The following is a 16,280-nucleotide window of genomic DNA, read 5'->3' as shown; positions in this document are numbered from 1 at the left end:
TACACACTTGGGGCTGGATGGGGCTAGAGGTTGGGACAGGAGGGGAGGTCTAATTGCAGACCAGGGGCTGAAGCCCAGAGAGGTTAAGACACTTGCCCAATGCCACACAGCATGTGGCACAGGCTCAACCCCACTAAGGGGCCCGCACACTCTGCTCACCACCAGAGCCAGCCAAACCCCCCTTCCTCCCTTCTTCGCTCTCCACCCCCGGAGCTGCCAGCTCCAGTTTTTGGTGGTTTCCAGGCTCCCCTTAGTTCCCACTTGGCACTCACCTCCCACCTCCACACACTCTGAGCCCAGGGCCCAGTGCCAGGTAGGCTGCAGGGCCAGGGGGTCTTGGTGAGCATCCTCCACTTTTACAACCAGGGTTCCTTTTGCCTCCCTGCCCCGTACCCCACCCGTGCTCCTGCTAATGAAGGGAGAGGAACGGGAGGGAGCGAGCAAAATTATATACACACGAACATACAAAAATTAGTTTAGGATCCGGGCCAAGAACCACTTGCGCTTGGCCAGGCATTGTGGGTAATTCATTGCTGATTACCATAAAAGCCATAGCCCGGCTGACAGGCGGCTGCGGGGCTTTTGTTTAAGATTCTGATGAATACATAATCTCTCCCGCCTGGAGCCCACAGTTCCCCTACCCCCAAGGCTGCCAGGTCCCTGCCCACCCTGCTCGCTTCCCCCACTGCTGAACGTGAGTCTGCAGGTTCCCCGAGGGGCTGGCAGCCACCTCTGCCCCATGGAATCTGCCCCTGTGACTGCGTCGGTGAAACTTGGCTTGGCACTCGATGCTCACCACCAGCCACAACTAGCCCAGGCCTGATTCCCTCTCTTCTGTGTGGATGTACTGGGCTTCAGCTGTTTGCTTGGCCCCATGCTAGGACTGGGGACACTATAGTGACTGATGCAGATAGAATCCTTGCCCTTAAGGAGTCTGGGGGGACGATGGATGATTAGACGGGCATTTATCCATAGTTAAAGAGTTCCCATCTCCTGCCCAGGAGATGCAAATTAAAACAAGATATCATTTCTCGCCCATCCATTTAGCAAAACTGTTTGAAGTGTGGTATTATCCAGGGTGGCAGCGTTGAGGGGAACCAGGCCCTCCGGGCGTGGCTGGCAGGAGATGAAATCGGCATCTCTGTGACACCACGTCTTTTATTTTTAATATGTTGTTCTGGCCAGATAATGCATACACATGGGATACAATTCAGGATGCAGAGAAAAATGCATGGTGGAGAATCTCCGGATCCCCTCCCCTCTCTCCTTCCCCAGTAGCAGTCTTTTCCCAGAACAGGGTCAGTAGAGTTTTTCCATAAAGGGCCACCTTGTAAATCTTCCCAGCTTTGCCGGCCGGATGATCTCTGTCTACTACTCAACCCCGCCATTGGAGCATAAAAGCAGCCATAGACAAATACATAAACTGGTGGGCGTGGCTATGTGCTGATAAAGCTTTATTTATAAAAACAAACGGTGGGCCGGATTTGGCCCCCGATGTGGCGATGATAAAAATGGTCTCCGTCTACGCACCGTGGTACAGTCGCCCTGAGCCGAATGTGGCTATTGAGCGTTTGAAATGTGTCCAGTGCAACCGAGGAACTGAATTTTAAATTTTATTCCATTTTATTCCATTTAAATTTAAACAGCCACATACGGCTCGTGGCTACCGTTTTGAAGAGCGCAGTTTATCTAGAAATCTTCTGTGAACATTTAGTAGGCGGCTGGATTTATATTCCTTTGTTTAACCAAATGGCAGCATCTTTTACATGCTGTTCTGTACCTTGTTTTTTTTTCCCCCACTTAAAAATATAGTATCTTAAAAGTAATTTTATAATTGTACATCTGGTATTCTCATTCCTTTTCACAGCTGTGATACTGATCTCATAACACTAAGAGATACTGATCTCATAACACTAAGAGATACTAATCTCTTCGATCATTATTTGACCCCTTGTACTGTTATTTTTATTTATTTATTTATTCATTCATTCATTTATGTATTTATATTTTTGAGATGGAGTTTCGCTTTTATTGCCCAGGCTAGAGTGCAGTGGCATGATCTCAGCTCACTATAGCCTCTGCCTCCTGAGTTCAAGCAATTCTTCTGCCTCAGCATCCCGAGTTGCTGGGATTACAGGTGCCGGCCACCACACCTGGCTAATTTTTTTGTATTTTTAGTAGAGACAGAGTTTTGCCATGTTGGCCAGGCTGGTCGCAAACTCTTGACCTCAGGTGACCTTCCTGCTTCAGCCTCCCAAAGTGCTGGGATTGCAGGCGTGAGCCACTGTGCCTGGCCCCCTTGTACTGTTCTTTACTTAACCAATCTCCTATCGATAGACATTTAGGTTGCTTCAAGACTTTTGCCGTGAGGACTTTCTCCACGTGTCATTTCAAGGGAAAGTGTCTGCCGGGTAGATTTCTAGAGGTGGTGTTATCAGGCCTAAAGGGAATGTATAAACTTAACTTCGGAAGATAATAGCCAATTGTCACCTCGGGGACTATTAGGACCTACTCATTTCCGACTGTGTAGGAGGGGAACCTGCTTGTTTAGAACAAGCTGTAACCCAACCTTCCACCCCAGCTGCCCTTCTCTGGACACCAGTGAGAGACAAAAATGCTTTCCCAGGGGGACCTGGGAGATGTCAGCATGGAGATTCATAAAGGGCCACCTTGCATTGGGTGAGGTTGGGAAAAAATGGAGGCAATGGAAGTGTCCACAGGGAATTGGGTGATACGCGCCCAAGGCACAGCCTTGTCATGGAAGATGGAAGATCCTACCACAGGCAAGAAGAGGTCTGGGCTGCGTGTGCTCAGTAGTTACAAGTCATGTGAGGAACAGCCATGATTCAAACAATATCATTTTCACATACAAAAAAAAAATCACCCTGGGCCAGGTGTGGTAGCTGATGCCTGTAATCCCAGCACTTTGGGAGGCCGAGGCCAGCGTTATCACTTGAGGTCAGGAGTGCGAGATCAGCCTGGCCAACATGGTGAAACCCCGTCTCTACTAAAAATACAAAAATTAGCCGGGCCTGGTGGCGGGCGCCTGTAATCCCAGCTACTCGGGAGGCTGAGGCAGGAGAATCACTGGAACCCAGGAAGCGGAGGTTGCAGTGGGCTGAGATTGCGCCGCTGTACTCCAGCCTGGGTGACAGAGTGAGACTCCGTCTCAAAAAAAAATCACCCTGTATTCTAGAGTTATCTTTGATCAATAAATATATGAGAAAAAGACACAAAGATAGATGCTAATGGCAGAGGTTGCTTCTAGGGGAGCATTAGAGGGACTCCCTCCCTTCCTCAAGTATTTGTACCTACTGTGTTGCTGGTTCTCTCTGTTCCAGGCAAGAGGAATTCGCCCCCCCGCCTTTTTTTTTTTTTTTTTGAGATAGAGTCTTGCTCTGTCGCCCAGGCTAGAGTGCAGTGGTGCGATCTCGGCTTACTGCAACCTCCGCCTTCTGGGTTCACGCCATTCTCCTGCCTCAGCCTCCCAAGCAGCTGGGACCACAGGTGCCTGCCACCACGCCCGGCTAATTGGAATTTGCCTTTAAAAAAAAATATATATATATGTATGTGTATATATATATTTATTTATTTATTTATTTATTTATTTATTTTTTAGAGACGGGGTCTCCCTCTGTCACCCAGGCTGGAGTGCAGTGGCAGGATCATCACTCACTGCAGCCTCAAACTCCTGGGCTCAAGTTGTCCTACCACTTCAGCCTCCCAAAGTGCCAGGATTAGAGGCATGAGCCACCGTGTCCAGCTTCTAGGCATAAGGATTTTTTTTTTTTTTTTTTTGAGATAGGGTCTCATTCTGTCACCCAGGCTGGAGTGCAGTGGCACTATTATAGCTCACTGCAGCCTCGACCTCCAAGGCTCAAGTCATCCTCCTGCTTCAGCCTCCTGAGTAGCTACAACCACAGGCATGCCTCACCCCGCCTGGCTAATTTTTGTATTTTTTTTTTGTAGAGACAGGGTCTCGCTGTTTTGCCCAGCTTGGTCTTCAACTCCTGGCCTCAAGTGGTTCTCCTTCCTCAGCCTCCCAAAATTCTGGGATCACAGGCATGAGCCACCATGCTTGGCAAATAATAGCAGTTTTGAGGAGATTTAGTAAGTGTAACTGGATGGTGGGAAAAGCCTGGAATAATAGCCAGTGTGCTCACTGAGCACCTGCTGTATGCCCAGCTCAGTTCTGAGTGCTTTGCCCCTGCTAAGTGCTTGATAGGGGTTTTTATGTCTTGGGGAGATGGGGTTGAATGTAGATCCTAACACCTGTTCAGAGAGACCACCTTCTCCTACCCAGGACCTGAGAGCTTGGGGAGCCACCTAGAGAGGTCATGCCCCCACCTGAGCTCTGGGGGGGTAGTGGGAAGTTCTGCCACCCCACCTCCCCTCAGCAGCCCCCCATGTCCCTCAGTTGCCTCTCCTGTGGGATGGGACCTGACCCAGGGTCCCCACCCTCTCCTTTTCTGTTTTGTTCAGGGCTAGTTAGGTTTCCTCTTCCACACCTCTCTTGCCTCCAGACCTTGGCATACGCTGTTCTTTCTTCCTGGGACACCCTTCCTGCTCCCCAACCTCCCTGCCCCAGCCCAGCGCAATTTCTCCTATCCTTCTCATCTTAGACATCACCTCTTCCTGGAAGCCTTGCGACATCCCCCATTACACCCCGATCTCTTTTTGTTTTTTGTTTTTAGAAACGGAGTCTCCCCCTATCACCCAGACTGGAGAGCAGTGGCATGATCGCAGCTCACTGCAACCTCCACCTCCCGGGTTCAAGTGATTCTCTCACCTTAGCCTCCTGAGTAGCTGGGACTACAGGCATGTACCACCATGCCTGGCTAATTTTTGTATTTTTATTTTATTTTTTTGAGACAGAGTTTCTTTATTTTCGCCCAGGCTGGAGTGCAGTGGTGTGATCTCGGCTCGCAACCTCTACCTCCCAGATTCAAGCTATTCTCCTGCCTCAGCCTCCCGAGTAGCTGGGATTACAGGTGCGTACCACCACACCCAGCTAATTTTTTGTATTTTTAGTAGAGACAGGGTTTCACCATGCTGGCCAGGCTGGTCTTGAACTACTGACCTCAAGTGATCCACCTGCCTTGGTCTCCCAAAGTGCTGGGATTGCAGGCATGAGCCACCGCGGTCCTCACTCCTATTACCCCTCAAATCCTGCCCCTGCTTACTCGCTCTGTCCCCTCTCTGGACCAGCCCTCCTCTCTGCACCAGCCCCCTTCTCTTTTTCCAGAACTTAGTGTGTTCATTCCCACCTCGGGGCTTTTGCACGTGCTGTGTCTTCTGCCCCTGTCCTCTGTCCCCTTCTGTCGCTGTCTCCCCAGAACAGAAGCCCTGAGAGGTTATCTGTCTTGATCTGTCCTGTGTGCCCAGCACTCAAGACAGCTCTAGCACACAGTAGGTGCTGGAGTTTCAGCTGTGACCAAAACCAGATCCCACCCTTGTGTGCGGGGACCAGGAGGAATTAGGAGCTACACCAAGCCCTGCCTTGGGGACCTCCCTGGTTTTTGCCTCGGTTTCCTTGATCTTTACAGACTTCAAACCCACAAAAATCAGCCCCGGGCACCAAGAGCCCATTTTCCCTGGTGCTTAGATGGGGAAACTGAGTCCCAGAGAGTGGTGAGGACTGGTTCAGGCCCACACAGCTCCCTTGGGAAGAGAACCTGGGCTTCCTACCTCCCGTGAGCCATGGTTTTTTTTCTTTTGTTTTGTTTTTTGTTTTTGTTTTTGTTTTGAGATGGGGTCTCGCTCTGTCGCCCGGGCTGGAGTGCAGTGGCACAATCTTGGCTCACTGCAAGCTCCGCCTCCTGGGTTCACGCCATTCTCCTGCCTCAGCCTCCCTCCCGAGTAGCTGGGACTACAGGTGCCCGCCACCACACCCCGCTAATTTTTTGTTTGTTTGTTTGTTTTTGTATTTTTAGTAGAGATGGGATTTCACCATGTTAGCCAGGATGGTCTCGATCTCCTGACCTCGCAATCCACCCGCCTCGGCCTCCCAAAGTGCTGGGATTACAGGCGTGAGCCACCGCGCCCGGCCGAGCCATGGTTTTTGAAGTCAGGAACGTACCCCTAGGATAGGGCTGTTTGGGGGTGGCCTCTGGAGGAGGCATCCGGCAGCCCAGAGCTGCACACACCAGCAATGACTCCCTTTCAGCTCCTAACACGTCAGGGAAGAAAGCCCAGGGAGATTCAGGGTGATCTTAGACACTAACACCTGCCAATCTCCTTGTAACAAAATCCCATCCGGCTGCTGGTGCTCGCAACAGTATCCAGTGGCCATGGGATAACTGGGTACTATTTTCATTGTAACAATGTTTCTGGTGACTTTCAAGGCAGGGCAGAATCTTCTGGGTCTTCCTTAGAGATATGCGATACTATTGAATTAATTTCTAAAGTAAATTGGTTTAAGGAAAAGACGGGAGACTGTCGCACGAAAGTTGCTGTTTCTAGACAGGGCCTCCCTCTGTCACCCAAGCTGGTATTTAGTGGCGGGATCTTAGCTCACCTGCAACCTCAAACTCCTGGTCACAAGCAGTCCTCCTGCCTCAGCCTCCCAAGTAGTTGGGAGTACAGACACATGGGAGTAGTTGGGAGTACTGCCATGCCCAGCTAATTTTTTATTTTTTTTAGAGACGGGGGTCTCTCTTTGTTGCCCAGGTTGGTCTTAAGTTCTGGCTCAAGCAATCTTCCCACCGTGGCCTCCCAAGGCTGGCCGTGCCCAGCCTACATGAATGATTCAATCGGGGGCCGAGTGTGTTGGCTCACACCTGTAATGCTAGCACTTTGGGGGGCCAAGGCAAGGCGGATCATTTGAGGTCAGGAGTTCAAGACCAGCCTTGCCAACATGGTGAAACCCCGTCTCTACTAAAAATACAAAAATTAGCCGGGTATGGTGGTGTGTACCTGTAACCCCAGCTACTCAGGAGGCTGAAGTGGGAGAATCACTTGAACCCAGGAAGCGGAGGTTGCAGTGAGCCGAGATTGCCCCACTACACTCCAGCCTGAGCGACAAAGTGAGACTCCATCCATCATCCAATCAATGAGGGGTATTGGGACATGGCAGAGTCATGAGCAAGGAGGGGAGGATTGGGGGGAGACCGTGATCACCCTCCCTGGGGACTGGTGGGTGCAGAGGGGGAGGATGCGCTTGAACGAGAGACCAGCGGGCATCTTGCAGAGAGGATGTGGCCAGATCCATTAAATGCATTTGCAGCCAGGTGCGGAGGCTCACACATGTAATCCCGGCACTTTGGGAGGCTGAGGCGGGTGGATCACCTGAGGTCAGGAGTTCAAGACCAGTCTGACCAATATGGTAAAACCCTGTCTCTACTAAAAATACAAAAAATAGCTGAGCATGGTGGTGGGCACCTGTAATCCCAGCTAATTGGGAGGCTGAGGCAGGAGAATCGATTGAACCTGGGAGGCAGAGGGTGCAGTGAGCCGAGATCGCGCCACTGTACTCCAGCCTGGGTAACAGAGCGAGACTCTGTCTCAAAACAAAAACAAAAACAAAAAAAACCCAGCAACAACTTTAATACACCTGACGCTGGCTCAAGGTGGGAGACGGTGGGCCTGGCAGGGGCCCAGGCTGGCAATGGGGCCTGGCAGGGGGACCGGCCATTCTGTCCCTCCTCCGTCCCCCACTTTTGGCTGAGTCAGCACGTTGGCGCTGCAGAGCTGACTCCGGCTGTGGCCTGAAAGCCTTTTCCAAGTTTCTGCCCTTGGGGCTGGAGCAGGAGCTCCCAGAGGATGCTTTGCTGGCCAGCCAGGGAGATCCAGGTTCAAAGCCCAGCAGTGTGGCTTTTGCTTTCTGGCTTTCCATGTCCCTGTGTTGGAAACGTGGAGTTTGGATACCCTAACGTGGCTGCCCAGGGAGTGAGAGTGGCCAGGGGACTGTGGCTACAGATGGCACCTGCTGACCTCTGTGCTATTGGCCAGCACCTCCGGCCTCTGCAAGGCCTCTGAGCCATTGATGTCTTCACTCTTTCATATCTGTATTTTTTATGGAAATTCTTTTGTTATATATATTTTGCCACTTTTTCTTTCTTTTTTTTTTTTTAGACAGAGTCTCGCTCTATCACCTAGGCTGGAGTGCAGTGGCACAATTTCAGCTCACTGCAGCCTCTACCTCTTGGGCTCAAGCAATCCTGCCTCAGCCTCCCAAGTAGCTGGGATTACAGGCATGCACCACCATGTCCGGCTAATTTTGGTATTTTTTGTTGAGATGGGGTCTCACTATGTTGCCCAGGCTGGTCACAAAAACCCAGGCTCAAGTCATCTGTCCACCTTGGCCTCCCAAAGTGTTGGGATTACAGGTGTAAGCCACCACACCCACCCCACTTCTTCATTTAGAAAGCATTTATTGAGCATATATACTGTGTACTCGACCCTGGCAGTGACCAAGACTGACCTGGCCCCATTCTCCCTGGCAGAGCTGGCCACAGAACTTTCTGCAGTGATGGAAGTGTGCTATGTGGGTTTCAATACTCTGACAATGAGCCACACTGGAAATGTGGCCGGTGTGACTTGAGGAGCAGAATTTTAAATTTTATTTAATTTTTCTTTTTCCTTTTTTTTTTTTTTGAGATGGAGTCTCGATCTGTTGCCCAGGCTGTAGTGCTGTGGCATGATCTCAGGGTCACTGCAGTGTCCACCTCCTGGGTTCTAGCAGTTCTCGTGCCTCAGCCTCCCGCGTAGCTAAGGCTACAGGTGTGCACCACCACACCCAGCTAATTTTTGTGTTTTTAGTAGAGATGGGGTTTTGCCATGTTGTCCAGGCTGGTCTCAAACTCCTGGCATCAAGCAATCCACCCACTTTGGCCTCCCAAAGTGCTGGGATTACAGGTGGGAGCCATGGCGCCTGGCCTATTTATTCGTTTTTCTTCATTTAAGTTTAATGAGTCACATGTGGCTAGTGGTCCTTTTTCTTTTTATTTTATTTTATTTTATTTTGAGGCAGAGTTTCACTCTTGTTGCCCAGGCTAGAGTGCAATGGCGTGATCTCAGCTCACTGCAACCTCCGCCTCCCAGGTTCAAGCGATTCTCCTGCCTCAGCCTCCTGAGTAGCTGAGATTACAGGTGCGTACCACCATGCCCAGCTAATTTTTGTATTTTTAGTAGAGATGGGGTTTCACTGTGTTGGCCAGGCTGGTCTCAAACTCCTGACCTCAGATGATCCACCCATCTTGGCCTCCCAAAGTGCTAGGACTACAGGTGTGAGCTACCACACCCAGCCGCTAGTGGTTCTTGTATTTGATAACTCAGACCCAGACAGTAAGTAAAGACAGAGAATTTCAGGTGACAGTAAAATAATGGGTGATGGATGGTGCTTGAGCCAGGTGGTCAGCCAGGGCATTTCTGAGGAGGTGATCCTTGAGGGAGAATGGAAGGGTGAGAAGAAAAGTGGCAAGAAAATGTAGAGGAACAGTGTTCCAGGCAGAGGCATAGCCTGTGCAAAGGCCCTGAGGCAGGACTGCACTTGGGGTGCTGGAGGAACAGCGAGGAGGCCCGTGTAGCTAGAGCAGAGTGAGGGGGAGAGAGGGAGGAACGGAGGGCAGGGAGGAGATGGGGTAGGTCATGCACGGCCTTGTGGGCCACCAGGAGGACTTGGACTTTGACCCTGAGGGAGGTGGGAGCCATGGAGGGCTGTGGGCAGAGGAGGGACCGGACCTGACTCGTGTTCACTGGCACCATGTAGTAGGTGCTGTGGGGAGGACAGACTGTGGAGGGTGAGGGTGGGAGGCTGGGGACCAGGGCAGAGGTGACTGTGCTGGTCCAAGCAGGCAATAATTGGGCTGGATGGGTTGGGAAGGGAATATGGAGACAGATGGACAAAGTGAGTAGAAATTTAGGAGAGAAACGTGAGAGTATTTCCAGACCAACAGCATATGGGATGAGGGAGGAAAAGTAGCCAGGGCCAGCTTCCAGGTTCTAGCTTGAGCCCCTGGAAGGACGGAGCTGCCATCAACAGAGTTGGGGAAGACATGGGAGGAATGGCTTTGCTGGATCCAGCCACGCCTGAAGGTGTCTCAGATTTTCCAGGAAGGGGAAGGTAGCCTGGCCTGCGGGGGCGGACAGGTGAAAAAGGCAGACATGGAGCTGGGGTGTGCCTGTGGTGGGCATCGTGCCCGCTGCGGTGCGGCTGGCAGGTAGACCCGGCGCCAGGGCTGTGATGTGAACATGGGTGAGGCGGGCTCCTGGCTGGTTGGCACCCGCCCATGCCCCAGGTCATGAATGCTGTGCTAGGTAGGAGGCGGGAGCCTTGGGCATGGGCAAGACCAGGGCAGGGAAGCCGAGAGGAAGCTGCCCAGCCAGTTTCTCTCTGGCTCTCGCAGCCAAGAGAACAGAGTTTGTACCTAAATGAAATGTCCGGGGGTTTTGGTGCCAAATATGAAGGAGGTGGGACAGACAGGCTGGGGGAGGGGGTCCTGCCCTGGTCAAGGGTATGGTTTTATCTGAGGGGCCCCATCAGGGAAGGTTTAAAAGGCTTGAGAACATCCCAATGCAGTCACCCCTGCTTTGGAAGTTTCTTCAGGAGACGAAGGGTCTAAGGATGTCCCTCACAGTGTTGTTTATAAGGGACATAATGGGATAAACAAGTGGGAATTGATTAAATTCTGTGAGCTGGACACTGGAACATGGTCTCCTAATGGTGATACCCATCGAACGAAAGAAAAGCACCCATTTGTATGCATAGGAGAAAGACTGCAAGGAGGCCGGGCGCGGTGGCTCACGCCTGTAATCCCAGCACTTTGGGAGGCCGAGGCAGGCGGATCATGAGGTCAGGAGTTCGAGACCAGTCTGGCCAACATAGTGAAACCCTGCCTCTACTAAAAATACACAAAAAAATTAGCCGGGCGTGGTGGTGTGCGCCTGTAATCCCAGCTACCCAGGAGGCTGAGGCAGGAGAATTGTGTGAACCTGGGAGGCGGAGGTTGCAGTGAGCCAAGATCGTGCCACTGTACTCCAGCCTGGGCGACGGAACGAGACTGTCTCAAAAAAAAAAAAAAAAAAAAAAAAAAAAGAGAAGAAAGACTGGAAGGAAATGGTTAGCCTCAGGGCCATCGTATTTGCTGTTCCTCCTGCCTGCAACTCTGTTGTCATAGGTGTTTGTATGTCTGATTTGCTCTCTTCCTCCAGGTCTAAATGCAATTATCACCACTTCTAAGAGGCTCCCCCAGGGACCCCTCAGTTTTTGCAGCCTTGCAGTGTGGTTTATTTATTTATTTTTGGCATATCTTAGCACTGCCCAGCCTTATGTTATTGACAGTGTTTGTTTTTCTGTGGGTGTCCATCCCCCCTGCAACTTGTCTGTGCCCCCCTACAAGGTCAGGAGTGCTGGTTCCATCATGCTTACCACTGTGTCCTCAGCACAGCACACAGTAGGTGCTTAGCACATGTACAGGGAAAGAATGAATGAGAACGGCCGCATGAAACAGTTTCTCTCTAGGCGAGGGATGGATTGTGGGTAACTTTTATTTTCTTCTTTATGCTGATTTTACCTAATTTTTTGCTGCACGCGCCTATTTTATAATTAGAAGAAAAGTTATTTTGAAAAAAATTACCCCCCAACGTCCCAGCTGTGGGAGCTGACGTGATCCAGCCCTGTGTTCCTCCCCAAGGGCAGCCGCCTCCTGGGTGTATACAGAGGACATATCAATAGAACGTTTTTGGAGGGGCTCCGGGGGTCAGCCCTCAAGGGCACGGGGTAGGCGGGGCAATCAGGGAGGGCTTCCTGGAGGTGGTCACCCTTAACCTTTAGGGTGCTCAGGCCAAAAACCCAGAAGTCATCCTTGAGTCCCCTCTTTTCTGTATGTCCCTGAATGAGCCGTTTAGAAAATTCTATTGGGTCTGCCTAGAATGTGCCCTTCTCCCCCATCCTCTACCCAGTCCAGCCCCATCATTGCCCACCTTGACCCCAGCCTAGTCATCCCCCACAGTCTGCCCTCCCCACAGCAGCTGAGCATGTCTGTGAGTACCTGAGTCAGGGCCTTCCTCTACCCACAGCCCTCCATGGCTCCCACCTTCCTCAGGGTCAAAGCCCAATTCTTCCTGGAGGCCTCTGAGGCTGTGCACGTCTTGTCCTCATTCCCTCCCTCCCCTCCCCTCCTCTTTGTCTCCCTTTCCTCACTCTGCTCCAGCAACACTGGCCTCCTCGCCATTCCTCCAACACGCCAGGTGCAGTGCTGCCCCGGGGCCTTTGCATGGCTGAGCTCTCTGCCTGGAATCCTCTTTCGCTTTCTCTCACCTTCTTCTGGTCTTTGTTCGTATGTCACCTCCTGTCTCTCCTATCCTGTATTTATTTTATTTTACATTTTTTTTAGAGATAGAGTCTCGCTCTGTCGCCCAGGCTGGACTTCAGTGGCACCATCATAGCTCAGTGCAGCCTCAACTTCCTGGCCTCAAGCGAGGCTCCCGCCCTCAGCCTCCCAAGTAGCTGGGACCACGGTCATGCGCCACCAGGCCCAGCTAATTTTTAAAAGTTTTTGTAGAGATGATGGGCTATATTGCCCAGGCTGGTCTCAAAATCCTGGCCTCAGGCGATCCTCCCACCTCATCCCACAACCCCCAACCCAATCATCCTCAGAGCCCTTACCACCATCTGACCCACAGTGGATTTTATTTCTTTTGTTTCTCATGTGTCACCCTCATTAGAGCATCCACACCCTGAGGACAGGGATCTTTGTCAGTCTTGGTCACTGTGTCTAGAATTGTGCTTGGCATAGGTGCTTGGAAATGTTTGTTTAGAAAAGGGTAGGCTGGGCTTAACCTTATTACAGGCTCATGTCTGTGATCCCAGCGCTTTGGGAGGCTGAGGCAGGAGGTTCACTTGAGTCTAGGAGTTCGAGACCAGTCTGGGCAACATGGGGAGATCCTATGTCTACAAAAAAATCCAAAAATTAGCCAGACGTGGTGGCACGTGCCTGTAGTCCAAGCTACTCAGGAGGCTGAGGTGGGAGGATCACTTGAGCCCAGGAGGTTGAGCCCAGGAGGTTGAGGCTAGAGTGAGCCATAATGGTGCCACTGCACTCCAGCCTGAGCAACAGAGCGAGACCCCGTCTTGAAAAAAGGGTAGGTGAAGATGCCTGCTTCATGACAAGGGCACACACAGTGTGGCCTTTGGAGGAGAATAAGGTTGGAGGGGCTCTCCTGGGTGAGGCTGGGCCTGATTGTGCAAATGTTTGCTGAGAACCTCGTTTGTACTGTGGACCTGTGCTAGGTGCTGGGGACACTGGGTGACCGAGACAAACCCTGCTCTGCCTCCCGAGGTCACAGTCTGGTGGGAGAGGCAGACCCGGGACTAGTCGCATTTAGGGCTCTGTGCTGATGGGGCCACCCAGCCAAGGGGGAGGGCACCTGGCCCACCTCCCCCAGCCCCTCGGGGGCGGCTGTGTCCCCTGCCAACTGCAGTCACCACTGTGGAATAGGGGCAAGAGTCTGTCTCCACAGAGACATGGACAAGAGGCCCAGAGAGGGCAGGACTGGCTGGGAAGGGGCTGGCAAGCCCTTGTCTGCCATCCCGAGTCCTGGGCAGCCCAGAGCCAGGCCTGTATGCCGCAGGTCATGCAGCCCTGAGCCTCCTGACAGTGTGGATTTATTGAGCACCTGTTCAGTGCTTGGCTTATGTGGCAGATGGGGAAACTGTCGGACCGAGAGGTACGGGTCCTTTCTTGACACACAGGGCATCCCTGGATTCAAACTGGAGTCTGTATGAGCCCCGTGCCTTGCCACAGATACCAGCAAGGTGCCTACTCTGCTCCTGAGGGCCCACTGTGTGCCCAGCCGAGTTGGGGAGGTCATGCTGGTTGCTCCTACACCTACATTGACACAGGGCACCTCCTGTGTGCCTCTGGTGGTGCTGGGGCAGGCAGCCTCCTCCATGAAGCACCTACTGTGTACCTCGTCGAGGATGGGGGGACGTCATGGCATCCTGTGTTTAGCACCTACTGTGTGCTCTGTGTCAAAGGGGCAGGCAGGGAGCCTGTGTGCAGACACAGACCACCTACTGTGTGCATGATGCTTTGTGGACTAGGCCACCTAGTGTTGGAGATGGGGCAGGGGGATTCCATGCTCCATTTTGCAGAGGGGGGAAACTGAGGCATGGTAAGGAAAAGGGGCAGTGTGGGATCCCCCAGTGAGGGAGGCATTTATTCGATGTTTGAAGGAGATGGGAGCCAGCCACTGAGGTAGCAGTGGGAGGGCATGGACGGGAGCCGTGGGAGCGGAGTTGTTTCTGCTGGGCTCTCACAGCCTCCTGTGTGTCTCCCATCAAAGCCCACGTCCTTTGCCCCACTGAGTAATGGCTTCTAGAGAGTGGGGTGTCTGTCTCCAGGATGGCCCTGTCCCTAGATCAACCTAAAGGGCTTGAAATTATTCGTGATATATCCTCAGTTCCAGGGGCCCCAGGCCTCCGGCAGCGCTGTGGTGAGAGCTCCGCCTCTGGACCCAAACCCTGGTTCCAATCCCTGCTCTTCCCGGCCGTGGGCAGCCGTTTCTCTCTCTTTGTCGGCTCCGTTCTTTGCAGAATGGGGGTGATGGTGGGGCCTGCCTCCTAGAGCCGTGGCCGGTGGCCTGAGGAAGCACAGCTGATGACAGCTGAGCGCCCAGGACATCCCGTTGGCGTTGGCGTTCGGGCTTCATCCTCAGCACGAATGCTGGGAAGAGAGGCGTTTTTTCCAGGGATGGGAGCCGACGCGGGAGCCCTTGGGTCTCCATCCCGGCCCCTGCCCCGTCCTCAGATCCCCAGGTCCCGCTGGGCTTCTGCATTCCGGGCCTCTCCGGTGGAGTTTTCAAACCCGCATCCCGGGCGCAACGCTGGCTCGGATTGGCCGCCCGGACAGGTCTGCCCCTCCCCCTCCCTCCTACTCTCCCTCTGCTCCGGTGTCGCGGGTCTGGCACGGCGGCCCCATCTGTTTCCAATCTGGCCCTATGCTCTCCGCCCCCTCCTCAGGCTTGTGGCGAGGGTGGGGGCCTCTGCCACGGTGTCCCCCCATTCATTCCCCTGGACCCCCAGCGGGAGGGAAACCTCTGCGCCCGTGCCTCTCCCCCACCCTCTGGTCTAGGAGGGGAAGAGGGGACCCCCCCCTCCCCCCGCCACCACTGGGCCTCCGGTTCCACCCAGACTGGGAGGGGAACTCTGCCCGTTCTCCGACCTCCTGTATTTGGGTGTGTTTGGGGAGCCCTCCGCCGCCCTGTCCGGCATCCAGCCTCCTCATCCGTTGTCATGGCCACGATCAGAGCTGGGGAAGCGGGGAGCAGGGGAGAGGCTCCCCGTGAGACCAGTCTTCGGGAGGGAGGGGTCTTGGGTCGTGCCCTCCCTGGGGCGCCCCTTCGCTCAATGTTTCATGGACCCCTGCGGAGGCTCTCCGCGCCTCCAGATGGGGCTCCGCTCTGGTCCCCCCGCCCCACTTCCGGCCGGGGCCCCGCCCTGCCCTGCCCTGCCCCCCCAATCCCCCTCCTCGGGGCCCGTCCCCTGCAGCCCCGCCCACTGCAACCCCGCCCCCCACGGCCCCGCCCCTTTCCCCGCCCCCAGGCCGAGCTCCCCAGGCCGAGGCCTCTCCCGAGTCTTCGCTGCGCGCCGCGCTCCGGGAGGACCGAGGGACGCGGGGACCGGCTGCGGCGGGCCCTGTGGAGGCCTCGCGGGGCCTGGGCCCGATCTCCGAGCCGCGGGGTGAGTGCGCCCGGGACCCCCTTCCACCCCGAGGCCTGGGCCGCGCCGGGCTTTGTCCCTCTCCTCGCGCCCCCTCCAGGCTCCGAGGCTGGGGGACACGGGGGTCTCCACAGCCCAGCGCGGGCCTGACCGGGCCGGCCGCCCTCCAGGGCCAGCTTGGGCCTGCTGCTGCCTGGCGCCCCCCCATTCAGGCCCGTCGCTTGCACTTTGGAAAACTCCAGACCGTTATGCTCCGCAGGGTCCCCTCCCCCGCCTGGCCCCCAGCCCGACCTCCTCCCCCCACCCCCTCTCCTCCCCCACTTCTCGGGGGCGGAGCCGGGCGCGGGGTAGCCTTCGCTGCCAGCCCGGGGGAGCTCTGATTGGGGACTTCGCAGAAGGCGGAGGAGGTAACAGGACCGCAGAGTGGGCAGGTAGCGGTGGGGGGTGCATGGCAGGAATCCCTGCTCTTAGCCACCCCCGAAAATCGCGGGAAGTTTACCTCCATCCATTTGTTTCCGCTCCTCTCGGGCCTGTGGACTCCACGTTGCCTCTGTGCTTTGTTGGGGGGCTTTAAGAAACTGGGGGGCTTGGCCTCAGGGAGGGGCCTGTGGTGTTGTCT

The 16,280-nt window shown here is 54.1% G+C and overlaps 1 protein-coding gene across 14 annotated transcripts in view; it reads left to right on the top strand.

Moving 5' to 3' along the window:
- The window catches only part of PTPRS (protein tyrosine phosphatase receptor type S), a 134,062-nt gene that overhangs the window by 31,090 nt on the left and 86,692 nt on the right, over positions 1-16,280 (top strand). For 3 of the 14 annotated variants that reach the window (XM_063719866.1, XM_063719862.1, XM_063719864.1), the window contains exon 2: positions 4,897-4,991. The exons of 9 other annotated variants lie outside the window; for them this stretch is intronic. The gene's annotated coding sequence lies outside the window, so the exon portion shown is untranslated. Of the gene's footprint in view, positions 1-4,896; positions 4,992-15,540; positions 15,683-16,280 lie in introns of those variants that run through there. 2 more of the 14 variants (XM_063719865.1, XM_063719863.1) reach the window with 1 other exon arrangement.

This window comes from Pongo abelii, chromosome 20 (assembly GCF_028885655.2).
Source record: "Pongo abelii isolate AG06213 chromosome 20, NHGRI_mPonAbe1-v2.0_pri, whole genome shotgun sequence".
NCBI classification, from domain to species: domain Eukaryota; kingdom Metazoa; phylum Chordata; class Mammalia; order Primates; family Hominidae; genus Pongo; species Pongo abelii.
The sequence above is the reverse complement of the archived record's forward strand: the minus strand, read 5'-3'. Positions and strand labels throughout refer to the sequence as shown.